Source organism: Helianthus annuus, chromosome 17 (genome assembly GCF_002127325.2).
Source record: "Helianthus annuus cultivar XRQ/B chromosome 17, HanXRQr2.0-SUNRISE, whole genome shotgun sequence".
Lineage (NCBI taxonomy): Eukaryota > Viridiplantae > Streptophyta > Magnoliopsida > Asterales > Asteraceae > Helianthus > Helianthus annuus.
Window position 1 is genome coordinate 180,296,988 of NC_035449.2, and position 19,243 is coordinate 180,316,230.

The 19,243-nt window shown below is 36.1% G+C and overlaps 1 long non-coding RNA gene across 6 annotated transcripts; it reads right to left on the reverse strand.

Annotated features, from left to right (window-relative positions):
• Positions 1-4,726: 4,726 nt before the first annotated feature.
• LOC110926151 lies at positions 4,727-8,410 on the reverse strand. Of its 6 annotated transcripts, XR_004885404.1 has the most exons (10): positions 8,052-8,409; positions 7,384-7,588; positions 6,970-7,085; positions 6,743-6,836; positions 6,313-6,391; positions 6,166-6,218; positions 5,916-5,998; positions 5,723-5,817; positions 5,089-5,297; positions 4,727-4,998 (listed from the first exon to the last, which is right to left on the reverse strand). It is a non-coding gene; the product is annotated as an uncharacterized LOC110926151 (long non-coding RNA). The 6 variants fall into 6 exon arrangements; XR_004885399.1 differs by having other exon boundaries at positions 5,916-6,218; positions 8,052-8,410; XR_004885401.1 differs by lacking the exon at positions 8,052-8,409 and adding an exon at positions 7,862-8,045 and having other exon boundaries at positions 5,916-6,218.
• Positions 8,411-19,243: the final 10,833 nt, after the last annotated feature.

A 19,243-nucleotide genomic window follows, 5' to 3' on the forward strand; every position in this document is an offset into this window, starting at 1 on the left:
GTCAAGTAACTAACTGCCTAACACTTGCTCATTAGTCCTAAAAAAATACAATTTTGCCCTGAGCCCAAAATTACGGTCTTATCATCTTTTTTGTTTTTTTTTTTCCTAGCAAAATTATAGTAGTCTTTTGTTAATTGATTGAGAATTATTCGGCCATTGTCCCACAACGCGGACGGGACATCAACTAGTTTCAAACAATTTAAACCATTTAATTTATTGTTTTCGTATTAATTTTTATTTTCTTTTGCATGTACTAATCTAGATTTTAATTGCGTGTTTTTAAACTTCATTTATTTTTAAATATACACAAAAAAGAAAAGATGGTTTTAGAGTAATGGTGTAACCAAATTAAGCGTTCTACGTTAGTGGATAGAGAGAGTGATGTGACACTGCAGGATTAGAGCAGATCGAGATACCTTAGGGTAGTTTCCCTTCTTTCCTCTTAGGTTGGGTGGTGTGAAGTAACATTCTAAGCCAAATCAGCATAATAGCGCCCTAACATAGCCCAGACGACGCTAAAAGGAAATATGTGATGAGTAGAATAATGGGTCTTGTAAAAGGTAAATTATAGACCCCATTTCTACAACCTTGGTGGTCGATAAGACCACCCATAGTTGGGGTTTTTAACGTTTTTTCCTAAAAAACGCCCCCTATGCCCCTAGACTGCTCCCTGGGCGTTTTTTACAAAAATTGGTTCGGAGCGTTCTTTATTCCACGCCTTCATTCAATTTTTTTGGCCAATGTTGCACACCTTCCCAATCTTTAGCCAATAGCATTTTTATGGTTTTTATTTTTATTTTTTATTTAATTTTATAACGCCCCACAAGGTTTCAAGCCCTACTACACCTCTTTTAATATAATGCCCCATAATACCCACATGCTGACTGTATCACCACATTACACAAAACGCCTAAACGTAGGGGCATTGTCTTCCCTTACCACTACACATGGTCTAAGGCCATAGGGTGTGGCATCGCGCCACCCCGACATGTCACCCATTATATCGCCACGGGGTGTCACGCCCCCCGACCCCATCCTAGCCGGAATCGGGTGCCGTGAGCAGTCCAGTGGTACCGGTGATTATTTTGAAAACACATTGCAGCGGAAATTTCATCAAGACCGTGAGTTAGGAAAACATCAGAGTTTAGAAACACCGGATTTTATTTAAATAGATGGAATAAATTCCATGTTTTACAAAGGTAGCTTTTAATAAAAATAATATTTCTTAATTTGATTTAATAAAATAAGCCACTTCTTGAAGTCTTTTAGTGCCGGATCCAATCCTTACTCCAATCTACTGTAATTACCTGAAACGCGTTTTAAAAGGGTTTTGTCAGCGGGAAATACTGAGTGAATCATTCATTTTACTGAAAACGACACATTTGTTATAATTCACAGTGTTAAGATCTTTTACACATGTTTCTGATATCAACCAACTACCCACAGTATTTGTCACTCGACCGGATCTGTGACAGTGGTCATATCACCATTGGCTGCCCCAATGAATGACGTAAATCAATTAAAATTAGGTTCGCCCACCTAAAATGATTTAAACCGTAGTAATGTGCACAATACCCCACATACTGGCTGTAATTTGGTGATTACATAAACTTAATCACTGTAATTATAATTCTGAAAATAATTTGGAGTATTGTAAAACATTTGATAAAAAGAGAATGACTCACAACTCAGCATGCAGGATTGAGTTAACAAACTTCTTGATTCTACTTCTTCCGATAATTAAGCATGCACTTTATTATTCTGGATCTTCTGATGATTTAATAGTTTGTTTGATTGTAAGGGTGTAGTTGGGAGTATTCTTGGTAGTTAAATATATAGTTTAACAGAATGGAATACGTATTGGTGTAAAACCCAAATCAAACCTTAACGGTAGTCATGAGATTCGAACCTTAACGAATTTCACAAAAACCGGGTTAATGATCAATACAGCTTTTACGATAACTCACGAGATCAAATTCTCACAACGAACGACAAAGCGCGATACTTAAACATTCATCGAATTAATGACGAACGACAAAGTATAACCCTAATGTGGGCGGCACTTAAACATCCATTGGATATATTGATTGGTCGGAAAATGAATCGTAATAGCGATTGAATGATTATTGGTTAGAACACCAACGTATAGAGAAAAGAAGAAAGAAATGAGCAAAGAAAAATGAATCCTAAGCTTCCTATTTATAGGTAGGAAATAGGAAATTTCTAGGAAGTTTCCCTTGTATTTCTAGGAAGTTTCCTATAGCTTTTCTAGGAAGTTACTTATACATCTTCTAGGAAGCTTCCTATTCACTTATATCTATCCTCTTACACCTTCTTAGCACCTTCCTTTGATATTATCTATTATATATATGTATATTTATTTATTTAGGTGTTTAATAAATCTTGCTTAGCTGATTAATGAATCCTGCTTAATCTTAATTAATTGTACTTAGCTTAATTAATCTAGTTTAACTTAATTAATCTGGATTAACTTAATTAATCTTGATTAACTAATTAATTAATCATACTTAATTTAATTAATAGATTAATTAATCTACTCAGCTAACTTAATTGCTAAGTTTATTTAACTATTAAGTATTCTAGCAGTTTCCTGATTACGAGTCTAATTTCTAAACACAATGGAACTCGTATTAGTGTATTAACTCAATTCAACTTTAACGATAATCACGAGATAGGAACCCTCACAACGATTTACAAGTGCAATACTTAACAATTCAGCGGATTCACAACGAATGACAGAGTATAGCCCGAGTTCGGACAACACTCAAATATTCAAGTCGAAATCACGATGAATAACAAAGTATAACTCAATTTGAGCAACACTCAGACAATCGTTGGATAGTTACAATCGATCGGAGATTGATTCGTAGCAGCGATTAGAGTTATTACCCTGATAACGAGCAGAGTTTAGGGATTTAGAGGGTAAAATCCCGAGCTATTATTTACAAAAATAAAAGCTGACGGAAAGAAAAGAATTGAACAGCGATCGAGTTAATATCCGGCATCGTAGCAGCACTTCGTGATCCGTGTGTGTTTAATTGTACTACTACTGCTCTAATTCGACGTTCATAGTGAGAATTGACGTCGTTTCAATCACAGAAAGCAAGTGCCAATGTCTGCTATTTATACACGAAATTTGGCAGGCTTACGGATCGTAAGCCATATCCCTTACGGTCCGTAAGGGAAGCACTCTATTTATAGGCTGCCTAGGTTCAGGACTAGCCTTGCTGACTTGATGATTTTGACCAATAAGAATTTAACAACGTTTTATGTTGATAATCGTTAGCTAGGGTTTACCCCCTTTCAGTTTTAGGGGCCCTGATCCTGATTCCGATTGTTCTGGAAATTTTAGGGTTTATGCAGAATCACTTGGGTGTCTTAATTATGGTTTCCATAATAGATAATTATCATCCTAATTATTGATTTTAGTGAGCGTTGTTACATCCTCCCCACCTTAATAAAAATCTCGTCCTCGAGATTTGGACTATGATATTTTCTTGGGGTTATGTTTCTTCTTTTAATTAAGAGAAACAATGTATCGTGGAATGGAATCAAAAGATGCTTTGAGGGGTATGAAAATAAAAATGATTTATAGAAACAATTGGATTCAATATTCGAAATGAACTTACTTTGATCAATTGAGGGAGATTCTGAATTGATAAATATCTATTTGTGAATGGAAGTATGGAAACGATTTGTTGATGATTATCCGAAAATCAATACCGTTTACTTAAATGGTACTGGACAATAGAATTTAGTGTATCGTATTCTGAGTACATAATTGTACCAAGAATATGACAAATCAAACGAATGGCGTATGAATAGGATTTAGCACAGGCTACAAATCCATTCGGACGCTACAAAGTGTTTGTAATGATTGAAAGAATTTAATGATGACCGAATAAATTTATCGTTTTCGAATTTGAGAGTTTCAAGGAAGCGAATCTGGATATTTCAAAAGATGAGACATTCCGATGAAATGATATAGTTTCCAAGGTGATTATGTTTAAGCCAGAAGATATGTATAGATTTTTAAAATGAATGTGAAGAACTTTTTGGAATTAATAAAATTTCTTTGTCAGAAGAAAACTTACTTTGATTGGTACCTAAGGAAGACTTAAGATTAAAAGGTTCAAAATGAAATGAAAACATGAAAATGATTCGTCAAATATTGAATTTATGATATGAGAAAATCAATGTGCTGAGATGAGTGATTTGTAAGAATACACGAAAAGACAATAAAGTTAGTGTATTTTTGTCTTAATACATATTTGTATTCAGATGATTTTAATCAAAATGTTTGATTTAAAGATAGGTGATATTTTGATTTATTAAATACCTTTTCCTTTTATGTTATCATAAAGTAAAATAATAAATAAATATAGATAGGTTTAAAATATCAAAACCCGTGGTAATTTTGACAAAATAATGATATATGTTTTATAAATAGGTTTACCCAATATTCTAGAACTCACGATTATCATTTTTAAAATCAAGTATGTTTAACTATAAGATTTTATAATAGGGTATCATAAAAGTAAAATAATAAATGTTTATTTTAATATCAAGCATACTTAAATATTGGCTTGCGTAAATGACATTTGATATTTTAATATATATATACATAAAAATATTTCTATAAGTATTTAATAGTTGTGAAATACTAATCAAGTTGAACATTTATTTATAACTAGTGGCAAACCCGCGCGTTGCGGCGAGGTCGACAATACAGGGCCGTGAACAAAATTCAAACCTTAAATGATAAGTTTTTAACGGCCACATGGGACAGTTAAATAATAGCATGCTAGACATTCTAACACAACAAAATGTTTGGAAAAAAAGGGGTATTGATTTGGGGACATATGATGTAAAACGATGATACAGTTTTGGTAGGATCCCATTAACGACTGCTAATTATTTTTTGCAATCTTGCAGATTGACTTGAAGATGATAAATGCTTTCATCTTTCTTGATCACCTATTCAAAAACAAAACAAAAAATTCCCACAACTTATAAACCATATATCATGTTGTATATAAAAAATAAATAAATTAAAAAGACCATTACTTGGAGTTCAAGTTCTTTCATCTTGTGTGTAATACAAGAAAGACTATCCATTGCGTTTTGCACTTCACATCTCAAAACATCGTTTCCTCTCCTCTGACAGCTGTTGCCAGCTCAGCCTCGAGTCGTTCTACATCCACTTCTTTTGAATACAGTTTCTCTCGCAGTAAACTTGTCAAAAATGCTTCTGCTTTCAATTCAGATTTCATAAACTGCCACAAGTCAAACAAAAGATTCAAAATTCATTGTCTTTATAGCTAAGCAGTTAATTGGTAAAAAATCGGATATCGGTCAAGGACTGGTATTTGAGATATCGGTAATCGCGGTGGGATATCAGTTGGATATCGGTAAATTTAATATCATGCTGAATTTATATATTAACAACATTTTGCAACTTGCAAAACCCTAACAATTGTAGCAAGTAGTACCAAAAATCTTACCAATATTTTGCCCCGATATATATCAGAAAAACCGGTGATATTTAAGTCAAATATTGGTCAATATCGGCGATAATATCAGTACCGATATTCTTATCAATATTTTGCACTGATATATCGGTGATATACCACAATATTAAGTGCTTAGCTTTATAGGTAAAAAATATGTTTGACCTCAAGAAGCATAAAGTCAACTTTACCTCAGAACATTCCTTATCCGGAGTTGACTTCTCTTGCAGCGCATCAGATACATTTTGCAAACTTTTTGTTAGACATTCGGCTCCCCTTCTAAACCCTTGAAGTTCAAAATGGAACAAAATGTAGATTATAAGTTCAAAATGGAACATTCTTTGAAGATAATTAACCTCATTAAGATAAACCGACTCCACCTACTTCTCCGACTGCTTTGCTGCTTCGATGACTTTGGTACCACGACCTACTTTTTGTTCTCCACCAATCTCAACATCTTCAAGGAACTATTCACACATATGTAACACCTCTTAAATCAATTTCTTAAGAACATAATGCCATGTGGCAATTATAGGTTTAAGAGGCAGACAAGTGGCCTCAATATGGTATAATCAAATGCTATATATATCTTCTTAAACTTTGCAAGTTTGTATATTCTTCATGAAGAAGGTACCCTTTTGTAACACTAATAAGTTGTTAAAAGATATCAAATCCCATTGCTTCAAGCTGAAGATAATTAAAAAAACAAAGAGAATTAACTGGGAATGTAATTTGTTCATACATTCTACCATAAAAGTTGTGGTGTAAACATAAAACTTACTCGTTCAATAGCTTCAAGCTCCTCTAGTGTGACTGTTACCACCAACGGCATCCCTGCTGCCAGCTGTCCAAATACATTCCTGATATTTGAAGGCCAGTGTATGTAAAGAGGTGGGAAATTGCGGGTTGGTAAAAACACTTGATTCATGTATAGGTCAAACTGAGTAATGTCAGGTTTACACTTATCCTGGAGCATTTTTATTCGTGTTTCTAGATATGACTAAAACATCTCACTTTTTTGTACATGTCAAGTAAATGGGTCAAAAGGTGGGGGCAACGGGTCGAAACAAATTTTGTACATGTCAAGTAAATGGGTCAAATTTCTAAATGATTTATAATGATTTGCTTTCAACCGTAATGGGGCTTTTCATTTTAATATCCTAAATGAAAAGAGAAAAAGTTAACAAAAAGCATCATCACTAAAAGCTAACCTTCTTGAGAAGCGATTTCGGGTAGGTACGTAGCATTTCGCTTTGTATTATTGTCGGGATCGGTGAACTCGATTATAATTCCGTGCTTTCCAACCTGCAAGATAGGATGGTCTCATGAAGGGTTAGAAACCAAAATGTAAAAACCAAGACTAAGGGAGGAGAGTCTTTGTATGTATACATAAACAAAAATAAAAGAACTCAAAATAGACATATACAATGTACAGTACCTCCCAATAGAGATAATTAGCAGCGTTTTCATAATTAGTAAGAAGGGAAACTGTACATTGCAAGGAACGGTAATTCTTTAGCTTGGATCGGTGGGAATCACCGATCACTTAAAGCACTGTGAGAAAAAAAACACATATAAACCAAGTCGTTGAGTCATTCACATACTTTGTGGATCAAAAATAAATATTAGAAAACGCATGTTCTTAGTCTTTTACAACAGAATTCACTATTTATGCAAATAGGACAAACTACTATCAAGCCAAATGTTTTCATACAGATGTTGAAACTTCCTCAGCTCTTGCATATTTATTTCTAGATAAGAATTTCTACAGTTTTAATATAGATAATAATTATTAATAAGAGAAATAAAAACTATAATTTTATAAATTTAGAAGCTGGGTTGAATGTGGAACCTGATAATTGATAGGATGTTCCAGGTGACCCAGTACTGGCAAGTTCAGATCTTATGATTACAGATCGTGATTTTTTATTTTGGTTGGGCATATATTCAGCATACATGCTAATGGACCTTTCTTGTCGGTGAAAAAAGCATTGGGATTTATAGGGGTATTTTGGGTAATTAGTTTTTACTAAAGAGAACACAGTTCCGAATACCATCTGCACAAAAGATCAAGAAGAACTTAGTTATATAATTTTAACTAATCCCTGTTACTGTTAGTGCATAGCATAAGTGTGAATTACTATATAATTTCAATAAAACCCTGTTGATTTATATATATGAGTATAAGACCACTTACTATTTTCTAAATGCTTCCTGATAGGATCTTTTCTTTTATACAGAAAGCAATAAAGTCCCTTAAGAGCATTGAATAAGTAAATATGATCTATCTATTATTATAATCAAAATATCAGATGTTGATGAATTCTGACCTGTTTCCAAAACATGGAAGTTTCAACGATTGATAGCTCCAATTTTGTTGCACAAAGTTATATAAAATCAACTAAAGCATCATTTATAACTTACATGTAATGTAGAAAACAAGATCAATATATTGACAAGTTCTAGAACAATAACTAAACAAGAACTGAAACAAGATTGGGAACAAGAATAGAAACAAACCTGCAAATCCGTTCGGGTTTCTCAGAAATTGGTGTTCACCTTCGATTTGATCGTCATTTTTTTTTCATCTCCGGTTCTTTGTCGTCCGATTGGAGGGCGATGGAGGAAGCTAGGGTTCCAGATCTCGAGAGAGAGAAGTGAGATTGAGAGATGAATTGAATTTGCTAGGGTTCTGGTTTGTTATGGGATTTGTATGGTCTGGAGGGGTGAGGGGAAGAGAAGGAAACGGTGGGCTAAGGGAAGATGAAGCGAGTGTGCTTTAATTTGAAGTTCCGACGTTTTAATTCAGGCATCCTGAAGGGAGAAACGGAAGGGTTATAGGGTTTCATATAACAGGGGACGTAGGAGAGCAGGGGTAGAATGGGAAAAAATGAAAAAAATATAGGGCTTTGTTTGAGACTTTTAATCTCCCATCTTAAAAAATTGATGTTAAATTACTATTTTAGACATGAAAAATGCTTATATATAGTATATAGATATGTCTTGTTCATGAATACTTAGACAATTATTTAGATAATTTTATTCGTCCCTTTAATTGTTTTATGAAAATATGTCTTTTTTTTTACAGTACAAAGTATATATATTTCTATATATATAATATAAAATATTTATATATATATATAATTGAAATTTACTAAATAAGTATGATGACTTAATTTATATACATTAAATAGTTATTATCATTGTTGGATATTGGTTAGTGCTGCCTTGTTTAAGCATAGGTGATCAGTCCATGCCTAACTAAGGCTAGGCTATTCAATACATGCCCCTGATAATAACTCTAGTATCTAAAAATAATACTAACACTATTACTATTAATATATTATTACTAATAATAAAACTAATATTAATTGCCAATAATAAATGCCTAAACTTAAATGAAAGTATACTTCAAACAAAATTTTATACGTAAAAATATAAATTCTTTACCTTAATGGTTTTAACAAAAGTTTTAAATACAGGAATACTATATTGGAAGTTTCTATATATAATCAATAATGTTTTTCGATCAATGATGATAAGGTAAGAAATATCATGAAAGGCTCAATTGAGGTTGTAAGGACTACGGAATGAAATGGTGGATCATTATCTTAGCACACAATTGTGTTAAGATTGCTTTTATAAAATAAAACAACAAAGCGGATTCAATAGAAATAAATAAATAAATAATTAATTCCTAGATTAGCGCAATCTTCAAATTTGTGAAAATGTCATTACAAGGTGATCGTGATCAAAGAAATGATTTGATGAATTCGAAGACTAAACAAGCATGTTATGGTTCAAGAGAATTGAAGTGCTTGTTGGGACTATTTTGAATATGATGGTTTCAATCCATCATATGGGACTTTGAATTGAGTACGTATTGCGAGCAAGTTAACTGGGTTTGGGTAAAACGAGTTTTAATAAGGAAGTTCGGACATGATCACAATAGAAACCATGTATACCCTTCAAAAGAAAATCGAGTTTTTCAAGAAATTTATTGATTCGATATTAAAGAGTTATCGCTTTGTAAAACGCGGTTTAAAATGCAAAGATCAAGTATAACAAAACGAGATTTGAACTTTTGATAAAACAACAAATTGGAATGAAGCCTTCCTATGGTCTTCGTAACTCAAATGAACCACATGTACAACAAACAGTGCATGTGTACCGTGTAGATTTACCAAGAAATGAAATAGATCAATATTCGCCATTATGAAAGAAATCCTCATTGTATGATGACCATTAGGGGGAGTAGCAAAAGTTTATTCATAGAGGTCAGAATTGCAACGAAGGGAATATAAGAGCTTTATCTGGAATTTCGTGTGATAACCGTTGTTAAGTGACATTATCAGGGAATGTCAAATAAAATGAAATGAGGGATTTGCGAAGGTGTGGGATTCCGTTTGCAGTGCTAATAATTATGACTCAGAATGGATTCTTGTTCTAACGTATCTTAGTGAGATTTAGATCGTTTATAAGATCATGTGGCAAAGTGCCGCTTTTTTATTAGTAGTATTTCTACTGACGGAATTAGTATTGGTGTCATCGTGCCCAAATTCATATTTTTCAAAGGTCTTGCCTTGGAAATTGTATGTGATATACTTTGATGTCTTGTGGACGTATAATTTAAGTTTCATGTGTTTTCTTGTGCATTAGCACAACTTTACCTGCTTCTTACTGGCGTTAATAGTTTATGGTAACGCATTGGTAATTCTTATATATTTTTGATGGTGTCCCAACTTAATGGGTTTCCAGTATTATTTTGTTGCACGAGTTACGAGGTAGATGATCAAACGAAAGAATGTTTGACATCGAAATTAAAGATATATGCGAGAGATTCCTGATAAAGAAATCTATATACATATGCTTGTGCTTTATTCTTAATTGACTTTTGGAATTCCTTATAGATATACATATCTATATTATATATTTCACATGTTGTAATATACATACCTTTCATAGGGTTAAATGTATATAATAGATTCATATTTCCAAAAACCAGTCAGATATTTGGTCATGATACTATTTAGGGAAATCTTGTTACTTGTTTGACATACTATGTACCCCGTCTTATCCGGTTCGCGCCGGAGAGGTAACCTCAGTATATCCGGACAAGCTGGAGAGTCTGCTACTCTATACCCAGTTTTGCCGGAGAAAATTTTCTATTTCTCATAAATAGTATCTTTTCAAAATTTTAAAAGTGCCTCTTTTATTAGGGCTTTTATCCAGAATTAAGGAAATTTGTATTCCCATAACATATCTTATTCTGGACCAAATAATATCAATAAGCAAGAAGCAATTAAGTGCTATTGCCTGCTAATCGTCATTCTTATGGAATACCAATATCCATTACATTGTACTTATATAAGTAATTTACTTTAAAGTTTATTTTAAGGCAAAATTCTTAAGTTCAAGTCTAAATATCATCCGGAGTGCTATCAGATAATATTAAGTTTCTAATTCTCCGTTTAACTTAGGTATTATTACAACATCAAATTGTTTAAATAAGTGGCTTAGCTTATACTAAGGTATCTTTTCTTATGTTCAAGTCTAACTGCTATCAGCTGTGCTACCATTTAATAGTAATCTCCTAACTCTTTTTATTTAAGCTTAAGTATTATTATCACAACACTTATAGGCTTAAAGTAGTGGCTTAGCTCTGATACCACCTTTACTGTCACGCCCCCCGACCCCATCCTAGCCGGAATCGGGTGCCGTGAGCAGTCCAGTGGTACCGGTAATTATTTTGAAAACACATTGCAGCGGAAATTTCATCAGGACCGTGAGTTAGAAAAACATCAGAGTTTAGAAACACCGGATTTTATTTAAATAGATGGAATAAATTCCATGTTTTACAAAGGTAGCTTTTAATAAAAATAATATTTCTTAATTTGATTTAATAAAATAAGCCACTTCTTGAAGTCTTTTAGTGCCGGATCCAATCCTTACTCCAATCTACTGTAATTACCTGAAACGCGTTTTAAAAAGGTTTTGTCAGCGGGAAATACTGAGTGAATCATTCATTTTACTGAAAACGACACATTCGTTATAATTCACAGTGTTAAGATCTTTTACACATGTTTCTGATATCAACCAACTACCCACAGTATTTGTCACTCGACCAGTTCTGTGACAGTGGTCATATCACCATTGGCTGCCCCAATGAATGACGTAAATCAATTAAAATTAGGTTCGCCCACCTAAAATGATTTAAACCGTAGTAATGTGCACAATACCCCACATACTGGCTGTAATTTGGTGATTACATAAACTTAATCACTGTAATTATAATTCTGAAAATAATTTGGAGTATTGTAAAACATTTGATAAAAAGAGAATGACTTACAACTCAGCATGCAGGATTGAGTTAACAAACTTCTTGATTCTACTTCTTCCGATAATTAAGCATGCACTTTATTATTCTGGATCTTCTGATGATTTAATAGTTTGTTTGATTGTAAGGGTGTAGTTGGGAGTATTCTTGGTAGTTAAATATATAGTTTAACAGAATGGAATACGTATTGGTGTAAAACCCAAATCAAACCTTAACGGTAGTCATGAGATTCGAACCTTAACGAATTTCACAAAAACCGGGTTAATGATCAATACAGCTTTTACGATAACTCACGAGATCAAATTCTCACAACGAAAGACAAAGCGCGATACTTAAACATTCATCGAATTAACGACGAACGACAAAGTATAACCCTAATGTGGGCGGCACTTAAACATCCATTGGATATATTGATCGGTCGGAAAATGAATCGTAATAGCGATTGAATGATTATTGGTTAGAACACCAACGTATAGAGAAAAGAAGAAAGAAATGAGCAAAGAAAAATGAATCCTAAGCTTCCTACTTATAGGTAGGAAATAGGAAATTTCTAGGAATTTTCCCTTGTATTTCTAGGAAGTTTCCTATAGCTTTTCTAGGAAGTTACTTATACATCTTCTAGGAAGCTTCCTATTCACTTATATCTATCCTCTTACACCTTCTTAGCACCTTCCTTTGATATTATCTATTATATATATGTATATTTATTTATTTAGGTGTTTAATAAATCTTGCTTAGCTGATTAATGAATCCTGCTTAATCTTAATTAATTGTACTTAGCTTAATTAATCTAGTTTAACTTAATTAATCTGGATTAACTTAATTAATCTTGATTAACTAATTAATTAATCATACTTAATTTAATTAATAGATTAATTAATCTACTCAGCTAACTTAATTGCTAAGTTTATTTAACTATTAAGTATTCTAGCAGTTTCCTGATTACGAGTTCTAATTTCTAGACACAATGGAACTCGTCTTAGTGTATTAACTCAATTCAACTTTAACGATAATCACGAGATAGGAACCCTCACAACGATTTACAAGTGCAATACTTAACAATTCAGCGGATTCACAACGAATGACAGAGTATAGCCCGAGTTCGGACAACACTCAAATATTCAAGTCGAAATCACGATGAATAACAAAGTATAACTCAATTTGAGCAACACTCAGACAATCGTTGGATAGTTACAATCGATCGGAGATTGATTCGTAGCAGCGATTAGAGTTATTACCCTGATAACGAGCAGAGTTTAGGGATTTAGAGGGTAAAATCCCGAGCTATTATTTACAAAAATAAAAGCTGACGGAAAGAAAAGAATTGAACAGCGATCGAGTTAATACCCGGCATCGTAGCAGCACTTCGTGATCCGTGTGTGTTTAATTGTACTACTACTGCTCTAATTCGACGTTCATAGTGAGAATTGACGTCGTTTCAATCACAGAAAGCAAGTGCCAATGTCTGCTATTTATACACGAAATTTGGCAGGCTTACGGATCGTAAGCCATATCCCTTACGGTCCGTAAGGGAAGCACTCTATTTATAGGCTGCCTAGGTTCAGGACTAGCCTTGCTGACTTGATGATTTTGACCAATAAGAATTTAACAACGTTTTATGTTGATAATCGTTAGCTAGGGTTTACCCCCTTTGAGTTTTAGGGGCCCTGATCCTGATTCCGATTGTTCTGGAAATTTTAGGGTTTATGCAGAATCACTTGGGTGTCTTAATTATGGTTTCCATAATAGATAATTATCATCCTAATTATTGATTTTAGTGAGAGTTGTTACACGGGGCGCCATCAACCACACCACAACCGTTAAACAGGGGGCACTATTGAAGCCCCGCCAGCACGTTAACGAACGAATTTTAGGTGGATCGAGGCATTTGGTCAACATAATTGTTAAAGGGGGCGTTAGTGGGGTTTTGCCCACACCATCATTGTTAAAGGAGGCGTCATTTTTATCTCAAAATCTACGTGACGCTTATGTAGCGTGATGAAGCCCCTATGGGCTTTATACCACACCCTGTAACCTAATAAGCCTTTACTTGAAGATGAGGCGTCATCACTTTTAATATATTGAATAACATAATATAACTAGTTGATGCCCCGCCCCTGTTGCGGGACGATGGCCGAATTATTCTCAATCAATTAAACACTACTATAATTTTGCTAAGAAAAAAACTAAAACAATGATAAGACCGTAATTTTCGGCCCAGGGCAAAACTGTAATTTTTCAGGACTAATGAGCGAGTGTTAGGCAGCTCATTGACACGAAAAAAATTAAATAGTGTCAACCAATAAAAAAACTTTTATAGTTTTGCTAGAAAAACTAAAAAAATGGGAAAAACGTAATTTTGAACTGAGTGCGAAATCATAATTTTAATATAGGGATAAAATCGTAAATTAAATGGACCAATGGGGGAGTGCCAAACAGCTGCCGACATGACTATAATTTTACACTGGGGGCAAAATTGTAATTTAACCAGGAAAACAAACAAAAACGATGGAGAAAATGTAAATTTAAGTTGAGGGCAAAATCGTAACTTGAATGTAAGAAAAAAAAACTAATGGCAAAACTGTAAATTTATATGGGGCAAAATCATAATTTTGAACAGAGTTAAAATTTAAATTTTTAACTGGGAGCAAAAGCGTAAATTTATTTTTAAGTGGGGGTAAAAACATAATTTTGAATTGATGGGAAAATCGTAATTTTAAGGAAAAAAAAACTAATGGCAAAAGTGTAAATTTAAACGGGACAAAATTGTAATTTTGAACCAAGGGCAAAATTGAAAATTTTAGCTGGGAGCAAAGCGTGAATTTATTTTTAAGTTGGGGTAAAAACATAGTTTTGAAGTAATGGCAAAATCGTAATTTTAAAGCAGTATAAAATCGTAAATTTGTTGGGCCCATAGGAGAGTGCCAGGCAGCTGCCTGACACTATTTCCTTTGCCGCCCATTTCACCCAATCATTAAAAAGCACTATTACCGCATCTTAAGAATGTACATAAATTTGAACTAATGGCAAAATCGTAATATTAAGAAAAAAAACTAATGGCAAAAGTGTAAATTTAAACGGGACAAAATCATAATTTTGAACGAAGGGCAAAATTGTAATTTTTAGCTGGGAGCAAAAGCGTGAGTTTATTTTTAAGTTGGGGTAAAAACATAATTTTTAAGTAATGGCAAAATCGTAATTTTAAAGCAGTATAAAATCGTAAATTTGTTGGGCCAATAGAAGAGTGCCAGGCAGCTGCCTGACACTATTCCCTTTGCCGCCCACTTCACCCAATCATTAAAAAGCACTATTACCGCATCTTGAGAATGTAGATATAGTAAAGGGGAATTCTATTCCCACACCTTATTATCTATTTGCACACCCTGGATTTTCAATACGCATCGTATAGACCTATACGATGCGTATTGGCAAGGTTAAAAAACATTGCAGACTAACAGATGCAGGTGTTGTCTGGCGGCTGGCATCATACGCATCGTATAGGCCTATACGATGCGTATTGACACCCTGAATTTTTGAAGTTTATTTTTTGTGTGTTGTGTTGGGATTTTGGTGTTTTGGGTTTCTTATTGGTGTTTATTATAAGTTATAAAATCTTTATTATTTTTATATCGTTAAGTATCGTATTATTTTTATATCGTACCGTATCACATTTTAACTTAATATCCTATTATCGATTGTACGTAACCAAGCATACCAATCTAAACAGTTAAAATAAACAATCACAAATACAAATAAACTGAAACTGCAAATTTAATTACATAATAAGTTTGAACATACACAGGAAATTGTTCAAAATACATAAATCGTCAAAATACAACCAAAGTACAACGATCCTAAACCTATGGATCCCGAGTGGTGCCTGAGGGCCCCGCCCCCGCAGTGCCTGAGGTCCCCGCCCCCTGATCCGAACCGGACTGCTCACCACGTCGGAATGCCTGGATCGCCTCCATGAGAAGACGCTCCATACGGCCGTGAGCGGCCTCCATCCGCGCCTGCATCCGGTCCTCCAACTCATGTATCGCACGTGCCATAGCTGGATCGAGCTCGTCGTTGAATACGTGCTGGGGGTACTGAGGCACCCCATGTGGCTGCGGTTGCTGTGCCGGAGCACCTAACAGAAATGGAGGCGGCGGCGGAGGTGGTGGTGGCTCAACGTGGTCACCATCGTCGTCTTCGGAGTCGTCGTCGTCGTCGCCCTCTGCGGCATCACCATCTGCCGGTTGACCCTCACCCTATGCCGGCCCCGGAAGCAACTCTGGTAACTCTTTTGGGAGAGCGTCGGGGGCGAACACCTCCCCGTTCCCTCCTACAACTCGCAGACCGAGCCCAGGGAAGTCACGCGTCACGTGCATGCCGATCAGGGTAGCACGGGTCAAAAAGCTCGGCTCCACCATGCCCCCTCCGAGAAAAATTGGTCCTGCTGGGGAACAAGTCCCAAGGAGATGACGATACGTGTAATGTACGCCACCCCCCCGGTACAGCACAGACCTGTCCTGCCTATGGAACGCCGTCGCGAACCACCGGCATAGGCAGCGATGGAGGGCGCACCTCTACCCCCATATAAGGCAGTACAGGTAAAAGAGATCCCCCTGAGTGCACCACTCGCGACTCTGCTCGCGTGGTGCTATAGATGTGGCAATAAGCTTGTGCAGGTAGCGGTAGAGGGGATCGGTGATAAAGGAAGCCCTCTGCTTCGACGTGGTGCCGAAGGGACGCGTGCCGATCACCTGCCAGAACCTCATCAGAGTCGTACGGGGGGCCATCCATATGCCGTCGGTGTAGATGGGGGTGTCTAACTCCTCCACCTTGTAAAGGCCGCAGTGCTCGGCAAACCGTCTGAGTGACATCAAATGCCACTGCCCCGCTAGGAGAAAGCTGACCTCTATCCACGGGTTGTCCTCATCGTCATCCTCCTCCGAACGGTTTGCAGGCCTGGGAGCGAAGTCGAAACTCGACAAAAACTCGCACGCCATGACCATGTAAGTCGGTGTGCATGCAATATCGAACAACCTGTCACACAGTGTGGTTAGTATGTATATCGTATACAAAACAAAGAAAAAACAGTAACAAATAGTATACCTCGACCATAGAGTATCGTGTCCGATGAACTGTCGGGCTCTCGCCGACTCCTCGACATCTTCTAGAGCTCCCCAATCGAGGGCATCGTGGCCGCCGATCTCCATACGACGAAACTTTTCACATCTGTGATAAGCCTCGCTCCCCTCCTCGAACCTCAAATAATCATTCTCCAACAGGGGATCCTCTCCAGGGTCAGCGCCACGCCCGCGCCCACATCCACGCCCACCAGGCACTGCCACCGCGATCAACGCCCCCGCCGCTCCATGTGCACGGCCACGTCCACCTCCACCGCCACCTCCACCGCCACCGCCACCTCCACCGCCACCTCCCCGGCCTCTGCCTCTGCCAATAGCGAATTCCATATCTGCATGATTAAACAATTTTAATCAATTTTTTTTTTCAAAATACAACAGCTTTATTTAATTTAAAAAAATATAACACCGCCACCTCCCCGGACGACCCCGACTATATATAATAATTATTATCTATCTACGACGTATTAGGTTTCGAGGATCGTTACGGACCTACGCGCGATACGGACGTTTCGACTAAAAAAATAAAAAAAAACTCTATATTTACGACGTCTTAGGTTTTGACGCTCGAAATGGACCTAATCGCATTACGGACGAACGTAACGGTATATTATAATTATTATCTATCTACGACGTATTAGGTTTCGAGGCTCGTTACGGACCTACGCGCGATACGGACGTTTCGACTAAAAAATAAAAAAAACTATATATTTACGATGTCTTAGGTTTCGACGTTCGAAATGGACCTAATCGCGTTACGGACGACCCCGGCTATATATTATAATTATTATCTATCTACGACGTATTAGGTTTCGAGGCTCGTTCCTATGCGCGATACGGACGTTTCGACTAAAAATATAAAAAAAAAACTATATATTTACGACGTCTTAGGTTTCGACGGTCGAAATGGACCTAATCGCGTTACGAACGACCGGAACGGTATATTATAGTTATTATCTATCTACGATGTATTAGGTTTCGAGGCTCGTTACAGACCTACGCACGATACGGACGTTTCGACTAAAAAATATAAAACTATATATTTACGACGTCTTAGGTTTCGATGCTCGAAATGGACCTAATCGCGTTACGGACGACCCGGACGGTATATTATAATTATTATCTATGTACGACGTATTAGGTTTCGAGGCTCGTTACGGACCTACGCGCGATACGGACGTTTCGACTAAAAAATAAAAAAAACTATATATTTACGACGTGTTAGGTTTCGACGCTCAAAATGGACCTAATCGCGTTTCGGACGACCGGTACGGTATTTTATAATTATTATCTATCTACGACGTATTAGGTTTCGAGGCTCGTTACGGACCTACGCGCGATACGGACGTTTCAACTAAAAAATAAAAAAACTATATATTTACGACGTCTTAGGTTTCGACGCTCGAAATGGACCTAATCGAGTTACGGACAACCCGAACGGTATATTATAATTATTATCTATCTACGACATATTAGGTTTCGAGGCTCGTTACGGACCTACGCGCGATACGGACGTTTCGACTAAAAAATAAAAAATAAAACTATATATTTACGACGTCTTAGTTTACGAAACTCGAAATGGACCTAATCGCGTTACGGACAACCCGAACGGTATATTATAATTATTATCTATCTACGACGTATTAGGTTTCGAGGCTCCTTACAGACCTATGCGCGATAAGGACGTTTCGACTAAAAAATTAAAAAAAAACTATATATTTACGACGTATTAGGTTTCGACGATCGAAATGGACCTAATCGTGTTACGGATGACCCGAACGGTATATTATAATTATTATCTATCTATCTACGACGTATTAGGTTTCGAGGCTCGTTACGGACGTACGCGCGATACGGACGTTTCGACTAAAAAAATAAAAAAAACTATATATTTACGACGTCTTAGGTTTCGACGCTCGAAATGGACCTAATCGCGTTACGGACGACGCGAACGGTATATTATAATTATTATCTATCTACGATGTATTAGGTTTCGAGGCTCGTTACGGACCTACGCGCGATACGGACGTTTCGACTAAAAAATTAAAAAAAACTATATATTTACGATGTCTTAGGTTTCGACGCTCGAAATGGACCTAATCGCCTTACGGACGACCCCGACTATATATTATAATTATTATCTATCTACGACGTATTAGGTTTCGAGACTTGTTACGGACCTACGCGCGATACGGACGTTTCGACTAAAAAATTTAAAAAAAAAAACTATATATTTACGACGT